This window comes from Lycium ferocissimum, chromosome 8, assembly GCF_029784015.1.
Source record: "Lycium ferocissimum isolate CSIRO_LF1 chromosome 8, AGI_CSIRO_Lferr_CH_V1, whole genome shotgun sequence".
NCBI classification, from domain to species: Eukaryota; Viridiplantae; Streptophyta; class Magnoliopsida; order Solanales; family Solanaceae; genus Lycium; species Lycium ferocissimum.
Window position 1 is genome coordinate 68,355,569 of NC_081349.1, and position 25,362 is coordinate 68,380,930.

Sequence of the window (25,362 nt, forward strand, 5' to 3'; positions counted from 1 at the left end):
ATATATATGCGACGCCTTGCCTTTCCGTGTGTATAAGTCCTTATTATGCTCGTTGTGGACTGATTATAGTTAGCAGGTGTGTACGAGTGCCCAGCTCGGGCACTAGTCACAGCCTACGGGGTTGGGTCGTGACAGTTAGTCCTGGTATGAACGCATCAATTAGTCCTAGCGCTCTAAATTCTCTTAAACCATTTCCTCCCCCTCCTCTTCTCTAAAAATAAGGCGCGTAAGCGCAAAAATTTATATATGAGTATTCGCGCTCCGTTATCCGTTTTATACGATTCTTTATTTTATTTTTAGTATTTTTTCGAGATCGAGCTTATTTTTCAAAAAAATATATTAAATAGATGAAAAATGAGCGTAGTCCGGACAAAAGGAGAGATGCAACACGAGGTCTTCCGAAGGGGTCACCCATCCTAATTCTATTCTCGCCCCAGCAAGCTTAACTTCATAATTCTGTTGGGATCCGGTGCGTTAGTGCTGATATGATAGCATCCATCTGTCCTAGCACTTTAAATTCTCTTAAACCCTTTGCTCCCCTTCCCACTTTGCTAAAAATATGGTGCGTAGGTGTAAAATTTTAAATATGCGTAACTTCACGCTCCGTTATCTGTCTTATACGATTCTTCTTTTGTTTTGTAGTATTTTTTCGAGATCCAGCTTATTTTTTGAAAAAATATATTAAATAGATGAAAAATGAGTGTAGTCCGGACAAAAGAAGAGATGCAACACGAGGACTTCCTAGGAGGTCACCCATCCTAATACTATTCTAGCCCAAGCACGTTTAACTTCGGATTTCCGATAAGATCCGGTGCGTTAGTGCTGGTATGATCGCATCCATCGATCCTAGCGCTCTAAATTCTCTTAAACCCTTTGCTTCCTTTCCCTCTTCTCTAAAAATAAGGTGCGTAAGTGAAAAACTTTAAATATGCGTAACTTCGCGCTCCGTTATATGTTTTATGAGAATCTTTTTTTAAAATTTTAACATTTTTCCGAGATCTAGCTTATTTTTTCAAAAAAAAATATTAAATTGATGAAAAAGAGCGTATTTCAGACAAAAGGAGGGATGCAACACGAGGACTTCCTAGGGGGTCACCCATCCTAGTACTACTCTCGCCTAAGCACGCTTAGCTTCGGAGTTCTGATGGGATCCGGTGGGTTAGTGATGGTATGATTGCATCTATCAATCCTAGCGCTCTAAATTCTCTTAAACCCTTTCCTCCCCCTGCCTCTTCTCTAAAAATATAGCACATAAGTGAAATACTTTAAATATGCATAACTTCGCGCTCCGTTATCCGTTTTATGCTATTTTTATTTTTTTATTTTGAGTATTTTTTCGAGATCTAGCTTATTTTTCTAAAAATATATATTAAGCAGACGAAAAAGAGTGTAGTCGGACAAAAGGAGGGATGCAACACGAGAACTTCCCAGGGGGTCGCCCATCCTAGTACTACTCTCGCCCAAGCATGCTTAGCTTCAGAGTTTTGATGGGATCCAATGCGTTAGTGCTGATATGATCCCATCCATTAATCCTAGCGCTCTAAATTCTCTTAAACCCTTTCCTCCCCCTGCCTCTTCTCTAAAAATAAGGCGTATTAGTGCAAAACTTTTAATATGCATAACTTTGCGTTCCATTATCCGTTTTTTGCGATTCTATGTGATTTTGAGTATTGTTTCTAGATCTAACTTATTTTTTGAAAAAATATATTAAATAGATTAAAATTAGTTCAGAAAAAAGGAGATATGCAAAACTGTCGCGACCCAAAACGAGGGTCGAGCAGGCACCCACACACTCCCCTCTGATGGGCGAACCCTCCCTTACCCAACATACAATCTATCTGTTACACCTTGGAAATTTCACGTCGTTTGCATTATAAATAAACTAACATAAGCCCAAAGGGGGACATGAATTCCTTACAAAGTTAAGGAAGATATCTAACAAATTTTAAGTATGTACCTTAAGGGTTCGGAGTTAAATGAATCGGCGGAAGCAAGTTCGTTGAAGGTTAGAATTGGTGTCATGTTTTTGGAAGATTTTGCATCGTTTGTGCTACACATTATTTAGCATTAGCTTGAGAGGGAGTTATAGGGCTTCGTAGATGGTTTATGAGAGGTTGCATATGTTTTAAGAAGTCATCATAACGATTGGAGATCAAACGAATCGGAAAGAACGCATTTTCGTGAAATATGGAGTTTGTGGGCAGTTTATGGCCGCATACTGAGTTGGCTATGCAGTATACTTGCCTCAAACTCCCATTTTTGAGGGACCTTACTGGCCAACACCACCCCATGTTGTGGTGGGAGTATGCGGCCGCAAGTCCACACTTGCTAGGCCGCATCTCCACCGCAACATGAAGCGGTGGTGCAGTTTTAAGCCCTTTTTAAGCTCCAAAAGGTTCCATTTCTCATATACACTTTCCATACTTCTCTCTCTACCTTATAAGAGTGTTCTTGAAGGTTCCCCGTCATTCCAAAACATTCCAAAACCATCTCAAGAGAAGATCAAACTCCAAAACCCCAAGCTAATTCATGGAAAATGATTGTTCTTGCTTCTACTTAATGTTGTGGTAAATTTGGTCTTGGAAGAAGTTGAGTGAGGTGAAGTTCTTATAGTATAAGGTATGTTCTTCATCATATTTCATATGTTGAGTTGACTTGAAGGTTTAACAAGTCTTAAAAGGAAGAGAATAGTTGTAGAGAAGTCACAAGGTATTAAGTTGAAGATGATGGCTATGGGTTGATTTTGAAAGGGGATTTTGGATTGATTTAAGTTTAATTTGAATATAATTTCTTGGCTATGGTATTTTTGATGTTTTTATTGTTGTTTGGGAGTTGTTTTGGAGTTTGGTAGGAGTAGATGATAGAGGGAAGTGCTGCCCAATTTTCGCTAGCTCGCCAATTAATTTAGTTTAACTTTATGAGAGTTTCAATGACTTGACCTTAATATGAATCATCTTGAATGTAGATTTACAAGCTTGGGAGGATAGGTGTTGAGTAATTAAGGAGATGACGAGGTATGTTAAGGCTATCTCTTTCTTTCTTATGGCATGATCTTATTAAAACCAACTTATACGAATGGTGTCCATATTGACTCCATTCCTAGAGATACTAGAAACTTATGATTCTTGATCTTCTTATGATATTATTGATTATTGATCTTGTTTTATGATTTTTTACCTTATTTATTGATGTTGGTCTCATCTTATGATTATTGTTCGTTGAAGGTGAGATATGTCCATGATGATAGTTCCATAATGATAATTGGAGGCTTACTGACTTTACGTCACTCCAATAGAGTTATAACTGTTATTTGGGCTCTCATGCATGCTATATATATATATATGTGTATATATATATATGTATATGTATATATATATATATATATGTATATATATATATGTATATATATATATATATATATATATATATATATATATATATATATATATACATATATATATATATATATATATATATATATATATATATATATATATATATATATATATATATATATATACATATATATATATATATATATATATACATACATACATATATATACATGTATGTATGTATGTATGTATTTTCTCACATCGAGCCGCACTATAGTCGGTCGGTGTGCACATAGATGTGCATACCACCGCAGCCGGGCATGTTATGATGTTACTCCTGACACGGGATGATGATGCTATGATGATAACACCGAGCTTATTATGGCTAGGTACGGTATTACATATACATATATATATATATATATATATATATATATATATATATATATATATATATATATATATATATATATATATATATATATATATATATATATATATATATATATATATATATATATATATATGTGCATATGTACTTCACATCGAGCCGCATGTTATAGATGTTACCCCGGACACGGGATGATGATGTTATGATGATAACACCGAGCTTATTATGGCTAGGTACGGTATTACATATATATATATATATATATATATATATATATATATATATATATATATATATATATATATATATATATATATATATATATATATATATATATATATATGTATATATGTATATATGTATATTTATGAAAATGTTTTTAAAAAAAAGGGATAAGCATGCATGATATCCGCCTTAAGAGGCATTCAAATGTGCAGGTCATTCCTTTTACCTCTTGTTATTTTCATGTCTTTATTATATTGTTTCCATGCCTCATATACTCAGTACATTATTCGTACTGGCGTCCTTTGTTTGTGGATGCTGCGTTCATGCCCGCAGGTAGACAGGGAGGCGGACCAGACCCCTAGGTTGCTTTATCAATGATTGAACAGAAGCGCTCCACTTGTTCCGGAGCTGTAGTTCAGCTGGTACTATTCTTTGTGTATATATATATATATATGGGCATGACGGGGTCTTGTCCCGTCCTTATTATGTTATGTACTCTATGTAGAGGCTCGTAGATAAATTCATACAGTTAGATGCCTTGTGACCTTCCCGGTCTATATTTTGTTATACCATTTTGGTAGCCTTGTCGGCTTGTTTATATGGGCACAGTTGATGATGTATAAACGTGCATATTTCTCTTGGCTCATGTTCTTTACAGTTTGTGATATCTCTTAGTTAGTATTATGGCCCACTCAGGTATGGTTATGTGATGTACGTATGTCATAGGTGCTTGGTAGGTTAGCTCCGGGTCCCCATCAGGGCCTTCTGGTTGGGTCGTGACACTATCAATGCAGAAGAATAATATAAACGCTAATAAGTCTCAAATATCATATAAAAGTAATAATTGCAGAAATACAAAAACTATCCAAGGAATCTGGTCTAAATAGCACATGAGATTCTAAGTATACAACTTGAATAAAAGTTACAACCACAACCTGAATACAACTTCTGTTTAGAATGAGAATGTTACACCTCGTACTTGCGGAGAAACATTTATCAAATTTGAGCGTAAGTATATTGAACTATGGCTAAGTAAAACAACTTTGGAGCATAAGGGACGAAGCATACATTTTATGAGTAAAGGATGCATATGAGGAATTTCGGAAGGTCCTATGAGGAATTGAGTGGAAGGAGTTGAGTTAGTATAACTTTGGAAAAAGATGGGCCTTATTTTGAACAACAAAGTATGAGCCAACTTGGGGAAAGAATATCTTTTAGTATATGAGGAGTTTTGAAGTAAAGCAAAAAGCCTAAATTGAAGTTCATGAAGTCTAGTTTCCAATACAACGAACCGCTTAATGATACGATGTCGGAGTAGAGAATTATGGACGTTACAAGTCAGGCTGGCAGAGCAGAAACGTGCAGCTATAGTACGGGACACGCGCAGCTACAGTGCTCGACACGCGTAGCTACAGTGCGCGGAAAGTTCTAGGTCGGTGCAAACCGACCCTAGAACAATATAAAAAGGGGATTTACCCCTTATTTTCATTCAACCACCTCCCCAAACCTTCCCTAACCCCCTAGAGAATTCTCCCAACTTCCTCCATAAAATTTTAGCCCAAATCAAGTTAAAACCCGAGATTTAGGCTCGGGAAGCGTATAAGGTGTTGTAGTTCTTGTTCTAAACAATGAATCTCGACGAATAAAAGGAGGCCGTCGAAGATAAATAAGATTTCATGCTCTATCAACCTTGATTGAGGTAAGGATATTCTTTACTATGGATATTATGAATTGTATCATGGAAATTTAGTTGTTAAAGCTTCGTAAAGTCTAGTGATAGGTTGAGAAATTAGGGAAACATCGTGTGGGATGTTTTATTGAGCATATTGTTGTTGATGATGATGCTGTTGATATTGGTGTTGCTATTGTTATTGTTTTGTTGGTATTGGTGATTTTGGGCTAGGGATACAAACAGGGGAGATGCTGCCCGAATTCCGGTAGATTCTAAGAGCATTTAATTTGAAGGCTCAGAAAAGCATATGACGATAAGCCTAACAATAGTATGAATTCTCTTGAATGTAGATTTACGAGCTTGGGAGGACAAGCATTAAGTAGTTAAAGTTAAGGCGACCGAAAAGGTATGTTAAGGCTAGTCCCTTTCTTTCTAAAGGCATGATTCTTTTCTTATGAACCCATACATGTTTTTCATAATATCCTTATTCCTAAAAAGCTAGAAGTTCACAATTCTCAAAGTTCTTATATTGCTAAAGATAGATGTTTCCTATGATGATGATGATGATCCCATTTCTAGAGATTCCAAAGTTCACAGTCTTGATGCTATTATGAGATTATTGAATTTATTTCATGAATTTCTTGATTTTATTCATTGTTGTTGATTTCACCTTATGATAATTGTTCCTTCAAGGTGAGATATACCAATGATAATTGCTTCATAATATAAATCAAAGGTTACCGACCTTACGTCACTCTGATAAAGTAATAGCTTTTATTTGGGCTCTCATGCATGCTACTTATATTATATATGTATATATGGGGTATGGGAATAAGGTGAGGCGTTATATACGTATAACCACCTGATCAGCTGGTATATTATGATATCGTCCCGGACGCGGGAATTATGGATAAATGGATCGGGCCGTTCGTTCCGCGACAACGTATATAATGATGATATGATATATGGATCGGGCTGCACGTTCCGCAGCACTATTATTTATATATGTATGAAAAAATGTTTTTTTTTTTAAAAAATAAAGCTAAGCATGCATGATATTCGCCTAAAGGAGCAATCAGATGTACAGGTTATCTTTTTATCTTATATTATGTTCCACATCTCTTGTTATGTTGTTATTCATGCCTTATATACTCAGTACATTATTCATAGTGACGTCTCTTCTTGTGGACGCTGCGTTCATGCCCGTAGGTTTAAGTAGCCAGACAGGCGACCCAACTCAGTAGGACTTCCACTCAGCTATAGTCAGTGCACTCCACTTGGTTCGGAGCTACAGTCCCTTTTGGTATGCTATTTCGATATGTATTTATGGGTATGACGGGGCCTTGTTCCGTCCATTCTACAGCTGTGTTCCATAGAGGTCTCTAGGCAGTTGTATGTAGTTGGGAAGCCATGTAGCCTTGTCGACTCTTATTTTGTTGTACGGCGTATATAGTGGCCAAGTCGGCTTACACTGTTATCTTCTGCGTATATGTGTATACACGTTGGTTGTGAGTTCTTGATGTAGAGACTATTATGTTATCCTTACAGAAGTTTATAATTCAGCTACAAGTTATATATGGGCCCCCCTACTTTTCGGTGAGATCAAGGTACGAGTTTAGGGCTATTTGATCGGTAGAGATCGAGCACTCGTCACGACTCATCGGTTTGGGGCGTGACAAAAATGGTATCAGAGAAGTTCTGCCCTAGGGTTGTCTATAGACCGTGTCCAGTAGAGTCTTGTTTATAGGTGTGAAGCGCGCTACACTTATAAACAAGAGGCTGCAGGGCATTTAGGAATCATTGACCTTTCCTTCTCATCTTAGATCGTGCGATAGAGCCAAAGTTTAGGAAAGATCATTTCTGACCCTCTTGTGCGCAGATTGATACAGATGAAGAGATGATTTCTGTTAGTGAGGGTACAAGGAAGGCCCCCAGGGTGGACTTCGGACCAGCACTGCACACCGATTTCGGACCACGGGGACCAGGACAGATTAGGAGGAGTCTTAGTTACTCCCTTGAGTCAGATCCTTCTGAGGAGATGATTGAGACGACTCCCCTGGAGCCTGTGACTTCTATGGAGGAGGATTCGTTAGAGGATAGCTATGAGACAGACTTGTACGAGGGTTCATATGAGACACCAGTGGAGCAGGAGGCTCCTGAGGCTACACAGGATTTGGTCCCTCTAGTTTCTCCTATGAGTGAGCGTTATATCCGAGCAGCCACGAGCGTAAGTGTTATGGAGGTATCTAGCCCGTTGTCTTGGCCTTCAGTTAATCAGGAGCTGCTAGAGTATTCGTATCCTTTGGATTATGATAGGGGAGATGAGGATGGTCAGACGAGTAGATGGTGGAAGGATGATGAAAGACATATTTCACTTCGCGGTTCCCAAGACCAGATCAGGACAGGCCGATTGCAGGTATGTGTAATTTCTTATTGAAACTTCTTATGTTATGAATGATCATTATGGGATATCATCTATTGTTTGATAACTAGAGAATTTAAAGGGACCGATAATTGGCTTACTTAAGGCTAATTGCAACTAAGGCATTTCTGCCGCTATGAACCCCGAGGACTAGGAATGGAAAGCAATCACGTGTGTTGATTCGTGGTTATGGGGAATTTTCTAGATATTGAAAGTTTCAAAAGTTACGATAATATTCGTCCCACGAAGGAAGTAAGGGACGTTTGCAACCTGGGAAAATACATTACATGATATTATTTGGACTTTCCCTTTAGAACTTCAAATGAGTTTTCAAAGATATATGATAAAAGACTATGTAGCAATGAAAAGAATGCATGTGAGGTTGATTATTTTCAAACCGAGAAACAGAGTACAAGTATGAGTAAAGGTTATTGTATAAAATTGTGCTGATAAAAGCTATCGGCAGAACTTAGAAAAGTATATTTACAGATGAGAAGGTACGATAAACATGGAGGCTGGACTAATTTGAGAAGTCAAGATCATGAAAGGCACCTTGACAGAGAACTTTCAAAACGCATCCGGTGTTGGGTTATGTACAAGAATGGAAGAGATTATGTATATGAGTAAAGATTTTTAAGTAAAGTTATGTTGCTAGGGTTACAATTAAGACTTAGAAAGATATGCTAAGAAGTCCCATAGATTTAGTCATATGGTGAATATGAGAACCCAAAATAACTCAAAGAAATCAGAAGCATATGAGCCTTATGATTAGGATTTCAAGATGGTTACCAGATAAAAGTTTGACTAGTTGGTCAAAAGAGGGGAGGCGTAATAAGTCGTCGGTTCAGGACAAAATCAAATGGCAACGAGATATCTCGCAAGAAAAAGGTGTTGGAAAAGCGATAAAAAGATAAGTAACGAGTGGCTACATCGAGTATTATGTGTATCTTGATGATTGATTTTGCGATATGTTAAAAGTATAGATTGTGTTGTATGTCAAAATTGAGGTAGCAAGCGTTATAGAGAGAATTAGGATTGGGTTTTCTCAGGAATTAAAGTCAGATAGCGGTAACGCGACCAGATATGTAAGCTCGAGCATTAGGAAAAAGAAGGTTATGATATCATGAAGGGGAGAGAAACTTGGACAAAGGATGAACATGATGACCCTGGAACCAACCTATACGTCTTTATAACCAGAACTAAGAAGGTTGTAAATAATGGACAAGGGTGCATACTTGAGAAGAAATAAACAGGTCTTATGAGAGCGACGAGGAAATTTTAAACTCTTGAGATTTAACCAGGAGAATGGATGTGAACCCATGATTGGTATGCCTATTTAAGGGAAGAAAGTACCCCAAGAAGAGATTTTCAGCATCAAAAGGGATTCACACTCATAACGAAACACACCAAAGTCTCCGAAGCTAAGAGTAAAGAATGACTATGGGAAACAGGCATTTTACGAGTAAAAGAAAATAAAAGAAACTATGAGGATTAAAGGAGGGAGGAGGTGTCAACGAAATGGTTAAAGGAAATTATGTGGCTGCCGACAACAAGGAGAAGCTTAATGAGTCAGCGGGCTTGCCCAATGGAAAAAAAATTGAAATTATAAGACAATGGTTGTGTGAAAGATACAAAGATGCGATCATGAAGAAAATCGAGAAAATTCGAGATATATATATGTGTGTGTGTGTACAAGTTGTAGTATCATAAAGGAAGATGAAGACTCGACGAAAGGAGAAAGAAAAGGGTGTACTTTGTGACGATTTCATGATAAGAACAAGAACCGACAGAACACTAGAAGGACTATGATGCATGGCTGTGATGCAAACAAGTAGTTACGAAGAATTACAGGACAAAATGAGCTAAGTTAATGAAAGGACGAGTTTTGGGAATGGATGGTGTGGAGTATCAACTTTTAATGGTATAGTATAGACATAAATCGGAATTGGCAACCTAGAGCAAGGAAAATTTCAAGGATTTTAAGAAGATAGTCATGGAGGAAGACTAGGGCTAAAGGAGCGTGGTATAGTCGGACACTACAAAAGGGGCCTGATAAATTCCAATGCCCCCATTAATTCATTAGCCTAGGGGACTACTAGTCATGAAAGGTTAAAGTGAAAATTCAATAAAGAAGGCATCTGAATTGTATCCGATATGTATAAGCATTTTTATTTGATACAAGAACTCAACTAGCAAAAAGGAAATAAGTTAAACAATGTGATGAAAAGGTCTCCGGCATTACATGGAATAGAGGAGTTGAAGGATCGCTAAGGTCAACCTCAAAGACGGTTAATACTCAAAGGTTACTGGTATATGAGAACATCCTTTAAAAGGGGTGAAGAGCAAATTCAGTTCTAAGGTGAACTACAATATTTGTTACGCCTCTCGTTTTCGTCGTAAGAAAACCTATGGGTTCCTAGTTAAGTATGCCCTTGGAATGGAGATCCGTACCCGAGTTCTGGGATATCAAGTGTCTTACCCCGTGTTCCAAAGCATAAGCATGTTTTTCTTGTACTTTACAGGATTCGATGTTGAACGAATCAAATCGACACAAGCCGGAGCGATTCAGGAAAACCTACAGAAACCAGTCATTATTGATGGACTGTCGACATGTCAACAGGCCATTGATCAGCACCGTCAATAATGGCGCAGCCTCTGAATCTGAAAGAGCAAGTCGACGGGCCGTTGACACGTCGACGAGCCGTCGACCCGCATCGCTGGAACTTTCTCGTTACCTCTATATATATATTTGACCCTTTCATTTTATTTCATTATTTTCCACTCCCAAATAAGGTAAAACTCTAGAATATTCCCTCTCTATAATTCCCATCATATTAGTAGAGATTTGGTAAAATCCGAGCCCCGTAAACCCGAGCTTGTGAAGGGAAAGTTATTCCTAGGTTCGATTGGAATTGTTAAGCTCTGGAATTGGAGTTGAACTTTGATTCTTGGAACCCTATACTTCTCAAGGTATGTATATGATTCCTACCTTTTGTATTTAAGCTAATTACCAAGAGTTTTAGTAGTTTTAAGTAAAGAGGGTTATAGTTATGGAAGTTGTAAGTTGAATAAGGGTAGAGTTTGACTTGAGGGCTATTTGAGGGATGATTTGGAGTAGAATTGATTCTATTTTGATATGTAAGTATTGATATGGTAATTGTTAAAATTGTTGTTGATAGTTAAGTTAACTTGGAGATGGAAGGATTATTGAGTCATGAAAGGGATGTTGCCCGAACTTCGTTAAGTCCATTTTTCACTTGAATTGGATAGTAAGTATTATGAAGGGACTAATTGTGGTATATTTGTCTTGATTGTAGACTTACGAGTTCAATAAGTAGACGATGGATGATTAGATAAGCTTCAAGGTATGTTAAGGCTGTCCCTTTTGTTCTTTTGGCATGATCTTTACTATCCGAACGAACAAGTGAGCAAGCAAATTCTAAAGAATCTACTCTTAGATGGTACAGGATTCATCGTATCCTTGATTCCCTATGTTCATGTCCATGACTTCTAGAGATCTTTTGTCACCTAGACTAATCTGGAGTATATCTTTCATGAGTCTTTCATGCATTATATATACATATATGTACAACTATTTTCTTACACCATGCCTATATGGACAGGCAGCACCACTACGGTGGGTGGCATATGAATGATGATGTATGATTACATCGTGCCTATACGGTCGGGCAGCACCACTAGTGGGCGGCGTGAGATGATTACCGTCCCGGACGCGGGATGCCCGGACGCGGGATTATATGAGATATGGATTGGTTGTACATTCCTCGGCACTATTATATGATATAGAGAGATCGGGTTGTACATTCCACAACATTATCATTTATATTATGATCTATGCATATTATACACCGCAGTAGGTGTCTTTCATCTACATCATTTATCTTTTTGATCGCTTTGTTTATGAGTTTCAGATTTCTTTCACGATTCTTATATATATATATATATATATATACACACACATGTATATATATATATATATGTCACTCTTATGCCTTGCATACTCAGTACATTGTCTGTACTTACTCCCTTATTGCTCGGGGGAGGGGCCGCGTTCATGCCCGCAGTATAGATAGACGCACGGGGATCCCCTTAGTAGGACTCCCATCCAGCGGAGGTTAGTGCGCTCCACTTCATCCGGAGCTGCGGTTTATTTTGGTATGTGATTCTTTTGAGATGTATATGCATATGGGTATGACGGGGCCCTCGCCCGTCATCTTTCTATAGCTTTTTTATTCGCAAAGATATCCAGAGACAAGCATGCGTGCAAAGATGACTTGTGAGGTAGCCTTGTCGCTCCCATTCTTTTTGTGTACGGCTCATGTAGCGACCTAGTTGGCTTGCATTGTTATCTTCGTATGTATATATATATATGCGTGATGCACGCTTCTTAATATTATTCTTTCATGAGTCGGGCTAATCCGTATGTAGTTCTTACCAGGCCCTTATTATGTAGTATTATCTAGATATGAGTATAAGGGTGTTTGGTCACTAGAGATCAGGCACTCGTCACGGCTCATCGGTGGGGCCGTGACGAAGGGTATCGCAGCGCTCCGTCCCAGAGTTGTTTGCGCATCGTGTCTAGTATGAGTCTTGTTTATGGGTGTGTCGTGCACCACACTTAGTAAATAGGAGGTCGGAGGACATTAGGAAAGTGTCATTCTTCTCTCTTAGATCGTGTGATAGAGCCATGTGTTAAGCATTCGCTTTCTAATAATTTGTTATGATTTCAGCGATGCCTCGCAAGAAAGCTACCGCCGCGTGGCGACGAGGAGTGGGCCGACGAGGCCTTGGCCATACGTAGCGGGCTACCAGGGCTCGAAATGAGTCTCAAACTTTGCATACCCCACCTCCGGCTCGCCCAAAGGCCCCGTTCCTCAGCTAGATGCACCGGGCCATGATATGAGAGATGCTATACAGTTATTGACTAGATTGGTAGACGTTCGTGCTCGTGCGGGAGTTGGTGTTGATCGTAGAGAACTGGCTGGTAGTGCGAGGGTTAAAGACTTTCTGTTAGATCCTCTAGAGTTTTCTCGTGTCAAGCAAAAAATATGGATCCTCAGGATTTTATTGATAGTATGCCGCGGACTTTGAGGGTTATGCAAGTCGACGAGGTCGAGTCGGTGGAGTCGGAATCTTATAGGCTCCGCAGGATGTTGCAAGACAATGGTATCGAACGTGGGAGTTGTCTAGGGGAGAGAATGCTCCTCCAGCCGTTTGGCGAGAGTTTTTAGATGCTTTTATTAGTCATTATTTACCACCAGAAGTCTGACGGGCCCAAGCAGATAGGTTTTTGCGTATTGAGCAGGGCAGTATGAGTGTTCAGGAGTATTGTTCACACTTTGACTCTTTGGCTAGATATGCTCCAGCCATGGTGGCTGAGATGGAGGACAGAGTTCATCGCTTTGTGGCGGGTCTAGGGCCACACTTGATAGATGAGTGTACGACTACTGCATTACAGCCGGGCATGAATATTTCCCGTATACAGGCATATGCATAGAATTTAGAGGATCGTAAGCGTCAGCGGAGGACAAAGCGCAAGCGTGACCGGGGCCATGGTAAGAGGGCCAGATCCTTAGATATTGCTGGTGAGCTTAGAGGAAGACAGAGACATATTGCTGGTGAGTTCAGAGGAAGACAGAGACAATAGAATTTGTGGTATTCATTTCATTCCATAAAGAGTGCATCTCAGCAGTTTTCAGGCCCTAGATTTGATCGGTCTTCTTATTCGGGAGTGGGCCGGAGCAGTTCTAGAGTATGTGTTCTCGCATAGACCAGAGTCGTGCCGAGGGAGACCACACCTCGTACCGTGGTGATGCGGAAGATTACATTCCGAACAAGGTCGATTTTGGATCGGATGCTTGTTATGCTTGTGGCCACTGTGATATGTGACGAGAGATCGCTCCGTCGAAGCGTGTAGGCATTGTTCGGCCCCATTGGTTTCATAGTCGGTTCTTCTTCGTCGCACGCCCCAAGGCAGTTTCTCGAGAGGCCCACAGACGTGGTAGAGAGAGAGGGAGCGTCTAGCTCGAGCGGGCCTCCGCACCGCGTTTGCATACGTCGGTAAAAGTGATCGTGAGTCATCTCCGATGTCGTCACGTATATATTATCGATCTCCTCTATGATGTATCCACACCGATTGACCCGTGTTCTACTTTATCATATGTTACTCCATTTGTCCGCAAGTTTTGGGATATCGACTCGATTGAGCCGTTTGAGGTGTCGACGCCGGGGTGACTTGATTATAGCTAAAGGCGAGTATATCGAGGTCGTGTAGTGATAGTTTGTAATCGCCATACCCCAGCGTACTTGATTGAGTTAGACATGATTGATTTTGATGTTATTATGGGCATGGATTGGTTAGCTTCCTGTTATGCTAATGTTGACTGCAGAACAAAGGTAGTTCCATTTCAGTTTCCCAGTGAGCCAGTCTTAGAGTGGAAGGGTGATGCTGCTTCGTCAAGGGGTAGGTTTATTTCATACCTTAAGGCAAGGAAGATGATCAAAAAGGGGTATATTTATCACCTAGTTCGGGTCCGTGATACGGCAAGTAATCACCCGACCTTCAATTTGTTCCCCGTGGTCACCGAGTTTCGATAAGTTTCGGACGAGCTCTCCGGCATTTCCGGAGGAGGAGATTGATTTGGCTATTGATTTATTGCCAGATACTCAGCCAATATCTATTCTTCCTTATAGAATGGCACCTGCAGAGTTGAAAGAATTAAAGAAGAAGTTGAAAGATCTTCTTGAGAAGGGTTTTATTAGTCCCAATACATCACCGTGGGGAGCATCGGTATTATTTGTAAGAAAAAAGGATGGCTCTTTGCGAATGTGTATTGATTACCGACAGTTGAATAAAGTGACTGAAGAAAAAGTATTCGATTCCGAGAATAGATGATTTATTCGATCAGTTGCAGGGTGCCAGGTGTTTCTCGAAGATAGATTTGAGATCAGGATATCATCAGGTCAGGGTGAAGGAGGAAGACACTCCGAAGACAGCATTCAGGACTAGATATGGGCACTATGAGTTCCGTGTCATGTCATTTAGATTAACTAGTGCTCCAGCTATATTCATGGACCTGATGAATCGTGTATTTAGACCATTCCTAGATCTGTTCGTGATTGTGTTTATAGATGATATTCTGGTTTATTCTTCGTCAGAGGCTGAACATGCAGATCATCTACGTGCAGTGCTTAGAATTCTTCGAGATAGAGAATCGTATGTGAAGTTTTCCAAGTGTGAATTCCGGTTGAACTCTGTGGCTTTTCTTGGTCACATTATTTCAGATGACGGCATTAGAGTGGATGTTCAAAAGATTGAAGCTGTGAAGAATTGGCCAAGGCCCACGACATCAACGAAGATACGTAGTTTCTTGGGCCTAGCAGGATATTATAGAAGGTTTGTGGAAGGATTTTCTTCTCTTTCATCCCCATTGACCAAGTTGACACAGAAGTCAGCTAAGTTCCAGTGGACGGATGCATGTGAGCGAAATTTTCAGATACTGAACGATAAGTTGACCTCAGCACTAGTTTTGACTCTTCCAGAGGGAACAAATGGCTATGTGAGATACTGTGATCCTTCAGGTATTGGTTTGGGCTGTGTATTAATGCAGCATGGAAAGGTTGTTGCTTATGCTTCTAGACAGCTGAAGCAGCATGAGAACAATTATCAAACCCATGATCTTGAGTTAGCTGCGGTAATTCATGCCTTGAAAATATGGAGGCACTATTTATACAGTGCCTATGTTGATTTTTATACTGATCATAAGGGCCTCCAGTATATCTTTAAGCAGAAGGACTTGAATTTACGTCAAAGGCGATGGCTAGAGTTGCTGAAAGATTACGACATGGATATTCTGTGCCATCCTGGAAAAGCTAATGTAGTAGCTGATGCTCTTAGTCGTAAATCTATGTGCAGCCTGTCATATGTGCAGCCAAAGAAGAGGGAGATAGTCCGCGAAGTTCGTCAACTAGCCAGCCTTGGAGTTCGATTGTTAGATTCGGGTGATGCAGGAATGATGATCCAGGATACAACGATGTCATCCTTGGTAGCGGAAATAAAGGAACATTAGTACGAAGATCCTGTTCTAGCCCATTACTGAGATGCGGCACCTCAGAAAGAAAGACACCCTTTGTGATTATAGGGGATGGACTACTCAGGTATCGAGGTAGATTATGTGTTCCTAATGTTGCAAGACTTCGTCAGCAGGTTATGGGAGAAGCTCATTATTCTCGGTATCATGATCTCAAGGAAGTTTATTGGTGGGATGGAATGAAAAAAAAAACATAGCGGAGGTTTATATATATATATATATATATATATATATATATATATATATATATATATATGCATGATGCACAGTTCCTGATATTATTCTTTCATGAGTCAGTTTAATCCAGATTGAGTTGCTTGTGGGCCCTTATTATGTAGTATTATCTAGATATGAGTATACGGGTGTTTGGTCACTAGAGATCAGGCACTCGTCGCGGCTCATCGGTTTGGGTCGTAAAAATATTCCCAAGTTCAAAAGAGGGAAATATACTGGATTGAAGGAGCCAAAATTCGAGATGAACTGATATATCAAGAATGTGCTAAAGAAAAGTAAGAATGGATTAAATGTAAGTAGATCATGAGACAAAAATGGAAAGGAGAATAAATTTCGCCAATGCGATGCGTTGTATTCCGGACTATGACTCAAATAACTTATGCCAAAGAAATTTTAGGTACAATTAGATATGCAGTAAAGTACTCCAAGGGGTAACAGAAGGAGTAAGAAAGGTCGCATGTGACCAGGGATAAGTATAAGGGATAACCAGGACTACTAAAAAGAACTTGTTGCACTAGGAGAGATGAAAGCTTTAAAAGAGGAATATTTATAGGAAGTTCAATAATCTTCAAAGGAAAGGAAGATAGTGTGCCAATGGATAGCAAGACAGCAGTACTGCCTGAGATTAGGAAGTACCTCGTAAGTCATGAAATTCCAGGTCACCGATTATATCAATTGTGAGAGTGTATGACATAGAACCATATAAACAATCGCCATGATGAAATGGCCAACAAAATGGTGTAAGGACAACTATAAGGATTCAAAGAAGAATAGAGGCTAATTTAAGTCTCAAATAATCACCGGAATAAGAGAATCAAGGACTTAAGAAGAAAGCATACCAGTATTGAAAGGAAATTATGATTAAGTAGGATTTTATCTTAGTTCCATGTTTATGGGTTTATTTTGTAACTATGTTAAGATTGAGAAGAGGAAATTGGAGGAAAAGTACAAATATGAATATGATGATATCGTAAGGAATTAAGGAGTCCGACCAAGAAATTAAAAGGAGATGATATGGTATATATATATATAAGGTCAACAGGTACAAGAAGGGATAATCTAAAATAGCACCAGAGAAGCAAGCAAGGAAAGGTGCCATATCTGAACAAGAGAGTTTGTCTACTAGTAGAGAAATAAAGAGCAAATAAAAATGATACAACAATTAAGAAAACTCGCAAGATCGTCGGAGAGCCATAACGATCATGAGCCAAGATCACCTTAGTGGGAACAGGACGATAACTGAATATCAGCTGACCGACCGGTTACATATACAAGTGGAAGCATGAGGATATGGAACCAATGGATGAGTTCTATTGCTGCAGAAAGTTGGGGAACATGGAAAAATAGGACGAGCTCATATTATGTGAGTATGAAGATCAGAGTCTAAGGGAGGACAACCATTTCAAGAAATCAATGATAACATCGTAAGCTCGTAAGCTACAACATTTAAGGATGAATGCTTTTAAGGGGGGAAGAATGTTACACCCCATACTTGCGGAGAAGCACTTATCAAATTTTAGCATAAGCATGTTGAACTATGGCTTAGTAAAACAACTTTGGAGTACAAGGGACGAAGCATTATTAAGTACATTTTATGAGTAAAGGATGCATATGAGGAATTCTGGAAGGTCCGGCGAGGAATTGAGTGGAAGGAGTTGGAGTTAGTATGACTTTGGAAAAAAGATGAGCATTACTTGAACAACAGCATGAGCCAACCTCGGGAAAAGAATATCTTTTAGTCTGGCGCAGAGTTTCGTTAAGCAAAACCCTTAATTGAAATTCATGTAGTCTAGTTTCCAATGCAGTAAAACCGTTAAGCTCGTCGATACGACGTCGCAGTAGAGAATTATAGACGTTACAAGTCGCTGGCATAGCGTAAATGCGTTGTGCCTACATTGCGTGGACACGCGTGCCTGGCGCACCCGACGCGCGCGCTACAAAGGAGCGAAAAGTTTTAGGTCGGTGCAAAACCAACCCTAGAACAATATAAAAGGGGATTTACCTTTATTTTCATTCAACCACTTTAAGCCTTCAACTCCTCATCATCTTCCCAACTTCCTCCATAAAAGTTTAGCCCAAATCAAGTGAAACCCCAGATTTAGGCTCGGAAAGTGTATAAAGTCTTGTAGTTCTTGTTCTAAACAACGAATCTCGATGAATAAAAGGGGGTCGCCGAAGATAAATAAGATTTCAAGCTCTATCAATCTTGATTGAGGAAAGAATATTCTTTACTATGGATATAATGAATTGTATCATGGAAATTTAGTCTTAAAGCTTCGTAAAGTCTAGTGATTGGTTGAGAAATTGGGGAAACATCGTGTGGGATGTTTTATTGAGCATATTGATGTTGATGATGATTTTGGTTATACTGTTGCTATTGTTGGGCGTTTTGTCGTGGGTATTGCTATTTTTAGCTAATGGATACAAACAAGGGGAAATGTTGCCCGAATTTAAAGTGCATTCTAAGAGGATTTAATTTGAAGCGAGACAAGCATATGATGATAAGCCTAACAATAGTATGAATTCTCTTGAATGTAGATTTACGAGCTAGGGAGCACAAGCGTTAAGTAGTTAAAGTTAAGGCGACCAAAAAGTTATGTTAAGGCTAGTCCCTTTCTTTCTAAAGGCGTGATTCTTTTCTTATGAACCCATACATGTTTTCCGTAATATCCTTATTCCCAAAAAGCTAGAAGTTCACGATTCTCAAAGTTCTTATATTGCTAAAGATAGATGTTTCCTATGATGATGATGATGATGATGATGATGATCCCATTTCTGTAGACTCGGTTATGGCCCGATGCTATTATGAGATTATTGAGTTTATTTCATGAATTTCTTGATTTTATTCATTGTTGTTGATCTCACCTTATGATAATTGTTCCTTCAAGGTGAGATATAGCAATGATGATTGCTCCATAACATAAATCGGAGGTTACCGACCTTACGTCACTCCGATGAAGTAGTAGCTTTTATTTGGGCTCTCATGTATGCTGCTTATATTATATATGTATATATGGGGTATAGGAAAAGGGTGAGGCGTTATATACACATAACCACTGGATCGTACTGTATATTATGATATCGTTCCGGACGCGGGATATATGGATAAATGGATCGGGCCATTCGTTCCGCTGCAACGTATATAATGATGATATGATATATGATCAAAGGTACATTTCGAAGTAAAGAATATAAAAAATATTTATGGATCGGGTTGTACGTTCCGCAGCACTATTATTTATATATGTATGAAAAATATTTTTTTTTTAAAAAAAGAAAGCTAAGCATGCATGATATTCTCCTAAAGAGGCAATCAGATGTACAAGTTATCTCTTTATCTTATATTATGTTCCATATCTCTTGTTATATTGTTATTCATGCCTTAGATACTCAGTACATTATTCATATTGACGTCCCTTCTTGTGGACTTCCACTCGCCTAACTGAACGGGCGGCCCGGCTCGGAGGGACTTCCACTCGGTATAACACAAGGTAGTCCACTTGGTTCGGAGCTACAGCCTCTTTTGGAATCCTATTTTGATATGTATTTATGGGTATGACGGGGCCGTGTTCCGTCCATTCTACAACTGTGTTCCATAGAGGTCTATAGACAGTTGTATGTAGTTGGGAAGCTATGTGGCCTTGTTGGGTATTTTGTTGTATTGTCACAGATATAGTGCCTAGTTCGCTTACATTGTTATCTTCTTCGCATATATGTATACACGTTGGTTGTGAGTTCTTGATGTAGAGACTACTATGTTATCCATATTTAAGTTTATAGTTCACCTACAAGTTATATGGGCCACCCCTGCCTTGCAGAAGATCAAGGTACGAGTTTAGGGTGTTTGATCGGTAGATATCGAGCTCTCATCACGACTCATCGGTTTGGGGCATGACAAAAGTGGTATCAAAGCAATTCTATCCTAGGGTTATCTATAGGCCGTGTCCAGTGTAGTCTTGTTTATGGGTGTGAAGCGCGCCACACTTATAAGCAGGAGGTTGCGGGGCATTTAGGAATCATTGACCTTTTCTTCTCATCTTAGATCGTGCGATAGAGCCAAAGTTTAGGAAAGATCATTTCTGACCCTATTGTGTGTAGATTGATACAAATGAAGAGGCATTTACTGGAGAGTGGGGGTGCAAAGAAGGCCCCCAGGGTGGACTTCGAACCAACACTACCTACCGATTCCGGACCACGGGGACTAGGACAGATTAGGAGGAGTCTTAGTTGCACCCGTGAGTCATATCCTTCTGAGGAGATGATTGAGACGACTCCCCCGAAGCCTATGACTTCTGTGGAGGAGGATCCGTCAGAGGATATCTATGAGACAGACCCGTCCGAGGGTTCGTACGAGAAACCAGTGGAGCAGGAGGCTCCGGTGGCTGCACCGAATTTGGTCCCTCTAGTTTCTCCTATGATTGAGCGTTACGTTCGAGCAGCCACGAGCGTAAGTGTTACGGAGGTATCTAGCCCGTTGTCTTGGCCTTCAGTTAGTCAAGAACTACCTGAGTATTCATATCCTTCGGATTATGATGGGGTAGATAAGGATGGTCAGACGAGTAGATGTTGGGAGGATGATGAAAGGCATACTTCACTTCGTGATTCCCAAGACCAGGACCAGGACCAGGATAGGCCGATTGCATGTATATGGAATTTCTTATTGAAACTTCTTATGTTATGAATGATCATTATGGGATATCATCTATTGTTTGATAACTGGAAATTTTAAAGGGACCGATAATTGGATTACTTATGGGTAATTGCAACTAAGACATTTCTGCCACTATGAACCCCGAGGACAAGGAATGGAAAGTAATCATGTGTGTTGACTCGTGGTTACAGGAAATTTTCTAGATATTGAAAATTTCAAAAGTTACGATAATATTCGTCCCACCAAGGAAGTACGGAACGTTTCCAACCTAGGAAAATACATTGCATGATTTTATTTGGACTTTCCCTTTAGAACTTCAAATGAGTTTTCAAAGATATGTGATAAAAGATTATAGCATGAAAAGAACGACGTTAGTTGATTATTTTCAAACCGAGAAAAACGTAGTACAAGTATGAGTAAAGATTGTTGTATAAAATTGTGCCGATAAAAGCTATCGTTAACTTAGAAAAGTATATTTACAAAACATGAGAAGGTACGATAAACATGGAGGCCGGACTAATGATAGTCAAGATCATGAAAGCAAGAATTCTGATGGGACACCTTCAAAAAACACATCCGTGTTAAAGGTACAAGAAGGGAAGAGATTATGTATACAAGTAAAGATTTTTAAGGGAAGAGATTATGTATATTGCCAGGGTTACAGTTAAGACTTAGAAAGATATGCTAAGAAGTCCCATAGATTCAGACATATGGTGAATATGAGAACTCGGAATAACTCAAAGAAATCAGAAGCATAAGAGCCTTATGATTAGGATTTCAAGATGGTTACCAGATATAAGTTTGACTAGTTGGTCAAAAGACTTATGATTAGGATTTCAAGATGGTTACCAGATAAAAGTTTGACTAGTTGGTCAAAAGAGGGGAGGCGTAATAAGTCGTGGGTTCAGGACAAAATCAAATAGCAATGGGATATCTCGGAAAAAAAAGGTGTTGGAAAAGCGATAAAAAGCTAAGTCACGAATGGCTACATCGAGTATTATGTATACCCTTATGATTGACGGCCGACATGTAAAAAGTATAGATTGTGTTGAATGTCAAAATTGAGGTAGCAAGCGCTACAGAGAGAATTAGGATTGGGTTTTCTCAGGAATTAAGGTCAGATAGCGGTAACGCAACCAAATATGTAAGCACGAGCATTAGAAAAAGAAGGTTATGATATCATGAAGGGTAGAGAAACTTGGACAAAGGATGAACGTGAGGACCCCGGAACCAACCTATACGTTTTCATAACCAGAACCAACAAAGTTGTAAATAATGGACAAAGGTGCATCCTCGAGAAGAACAAACAAATCTTGGCGCAGCTTTACGAGGAAATTTTAAAACTTTGAGATTTAACCAGAGAATGGATGCAACCCATGACTCGTACGCCTATTTGAGGGAAGAAAGTACCCCAAGAAGAAATTTTTTGCGTCAAAAGGGATTCGGACTCGTAACGATACACTCCAAAGTCTCCTAAGCTAAGGATAAAGAATGACTAAAGGAAAAATGCATTTTGCGAGTAAAAGAACAGAAAAGAAACTAGGAGGATTAAAGGAGGGAGGAGGTGTCAACGAAATGGTTAAAGGGAATTATGTGGCCGCCGACAACAAGGAGAAGCTTAATGAGTCAGTGGGCTTTCCCAAAGAAAAATAAATTGAAATTATAAGACAATGGTTGTGTGAAAGATACAAAGATGCGATCATGAAGAAAACCAAGAAAATTTGATATATATATATGTGTGTGTGTATAAGTTGTAGTATCATAAAGGAAGATGAAGACTCGACGAAAGGAGAAAGAAAAGAGTGTACTTTATGAGGATTTCATGATAAGAACAAGAACCTAGCGTAACATTAGAAGGACTATGATGTATAGCTTCGTGATACAAACAAGTACTTAAGAAGAATTACGGGACAAAATGAGCTAAGCTAACGAAAAGGACAAGTCGTGGGAACGGATGGTGCGCATCAACTTTTAATGGTATAGTATAGACATAACGGACTGCAACCTAAAGCAAGGAAAATTTCAAGGATATTAAGAAGATAGTCGTGGAGGAAGACTAGGGCTAAAGGAGCATGGTATAGTCGGACACTCCATAAGGGGCCTGATGAATTCCGATGTCCCCATTAATTCATTATCCTAATGGACTACTAGTCATGAAAGGTAGAAGTGAAAAGTCAATAAAGAAGGCATCTGAATTGTATCCGATATGTATAAGCATTTTGATTTGATATAAGAACTCAAGTAACAAAAAGGAAATAAGTTAAACCATGCGATGAAAAGAACTCCGACATTACATGGAATAGAGGAGTTCAAGGATCGCCAAAGTCGGCCTGATGACTATCAAAGATAGTTAATACTCGAAGGTTACTGGTATATGAGAACATTCTTTAAAAGGGGGAAGAGTAAATTCAGTTCTAAGATGAACTACAATATTCCCAAGCTCAAAAGAGGGAAATATACTAGATTGAAGAAGCCAAAATTTGAGATGAACCGATACGCCAAGAATGTGTTAAAGAAAAGTAAGAATGGATTAAATGTAAGTAGATCATGAGATAAATATGGAAAGGAGAATAAGTTTCGCCAATGCGATGCGTTGTCTTCGGAACTATGACTCGAATCACTCGCTCCAAAGAAATTTTTGGTACAATTAGATATGCAGTAAAGTACTCCAAGGGGCAACAGAAGGAGTAAGAAAGGCCACATGTGACCAGGGATAAGTATAAGGGACAACCGGGACCACTAAAAAGAACTTGTAGCACTAGAAAAGATGAAAGCTTTAAAAGAGGAATATTTATAGGAAGTTCAATAATCTTCAAAGGAAAGAAAGATAGTGTTCCTATGGATAGCAAGACAGCAGTGCTGCCTGAGACTAGGAAGTACCTCGTAAGTCGTGAAATTCCAGGTCGCCAGCTATATCAATTGTGAGAGTGTATGACATAGAACCATATAAACAATCGCCGTGATGAAATGGCCAACAAAATGGTGTAAGGACAATGATAAGGAGTCAAAGAAGAATAGAGGCTAATTTAAGTCTCAAATAATCACCGGCATAAGAGAATCAAGGACTTAAGAAGAAAGCATACCAGTATTGAAAGGAAACTATGATTAAGTAGGATTTTATCTTAGTTCCATATTTATGAGTCTATTTTGTAATTATGTTAAGATTGAGGAGAGGAAATTGGAGGAAAAGTTCAAATATGAATATGATGATATCGTAAGGAATTAAGGAGTCCGACCAAGGAATTAAATGGAGATGATATGGTATGTATATAAGGTAGACTAGTACAAGAAGGGATAATCTAAAATAGCTCCAGAGAAGCAAGCAAGGAAAGGTGCCATATTTGAACAAGAGAGTTTGTCTACTAGTAGAGAAATAAAGAGTAAGTAAAAAGGATACAATAATTAAGACTACTCGCAAGATCGGCGGAGAGCCGTAGCGATCATGAGCCAAGATCACCTTAATGGAAACAGGACGATAACTGAATATCAGCTGACCACTGGTTACATATACAAGGGCATGAGGATATGAAACTAATGGATGAGTTCGACAGAGAGTTAGGGGAACATGGAAAAAGACGGATGAGCTCATATTATAAGAGTATGAAGATCAGAGTCTAAGTATGAAGATCAAAGTCTAAGGGAGGACAACCATTTCAAGAAATCAATGATAACATCGTAAGCTCGTAAGCTACAACATTTGAGAATGAATGTTTTTAAGGGGGGAAGAATGTTACACCTCGTACTTGCGGAGAAGCACTTATCAAATTTGAGCATAAGCATGTTGAACTATGGCTAAGTAAAACAACTTTGGAGTACAAGGGCCGAAGCATTATTAAGTACATTTTATGAGTAAAGGATGCATATGAGGAATTCCGGAAGGTCCTATGAGGAATTGAGTGGAAGGAGATGAGACAGTATGACTTCGGAAAAAGATGAGCATTATTTTGAACAACAAAGTATGAGCCAACTTGGAAAAAGAATATCTTCTAGTTTCCAACGCAAAACTGCTCGTCGGTATGACGTCAGAGTAGAGAATTATAGACGTTACAAGTCAGGCTAGCAGAACATAAATGAGTAGCTACAGTGCACGACACGCGCAACTACAGTGCCCGACACGCGCGCTACAGTGCGCGAAAAGTTCTAGGTCGGTGCAAACCAACCCTAGAACAATATAAAAAGGGGATTTACCCCTTATTTTCATTCAACCACCTCCCGAAGCCTTCCCTAAGCCCCTAGAACATTCTCCCAACTTTCGCCATAAAATTTTAGCCCAAATCAAGTGAAACCCCGGGATTTAGGCTTGGAAAGCTTATAAGGTCTT

At 39.1% G+C, this 25,362-nt stretch overlaps 3 non-coding genes and 1 pseudogene across 3 annotated transcripts; all 4 read right to left on the reverse strand.

The window, feature by feature from the left end:
* Positions 1-378: 378 nt before the first annotated feature.
* On the reverse strand, positions 379-497 carry LOC132068963 (5S ribosomal RNA; annotated as a pseudogene).
* Positions 498-720: 223 nt separating this feature from the next.
* On the reverse strand, positions 721-839 carry LOC132069118 (5S ribosomal RNA). Its single transcript, XR_009417684.1, has one exon. It is a non-coding gene; the product is annotated as a 5S ribosomal RNA (ribosomal RNA).
* Positions 840-1,063: 224 nt separating this feature from the next.
* On the reverse strand, positions 1,064-1,182 carry LOC132069002 (5S ribosomal RNA). The gene has a single exon (XR_009417583.1). It is a non-coding gene; the product is annotated as a 5S ribosomal RNA (ribosomal RNA).
* A 224-nt stretch (positions 1,183-1,406) lies between these two features.
* LOC132069112 (5S ribosomal RNA) lies at positions 1,407-1,525 on the reverse strand. Its single transcript, XR_009417678.1, has one exon. It is a non-coding gene; the product is annotated as a 5S ribosomal RNA (ribosomal RNA).
* Between the last annotated feature and the right edge of the window lie 23,837 nt (positions 1,526-25,362).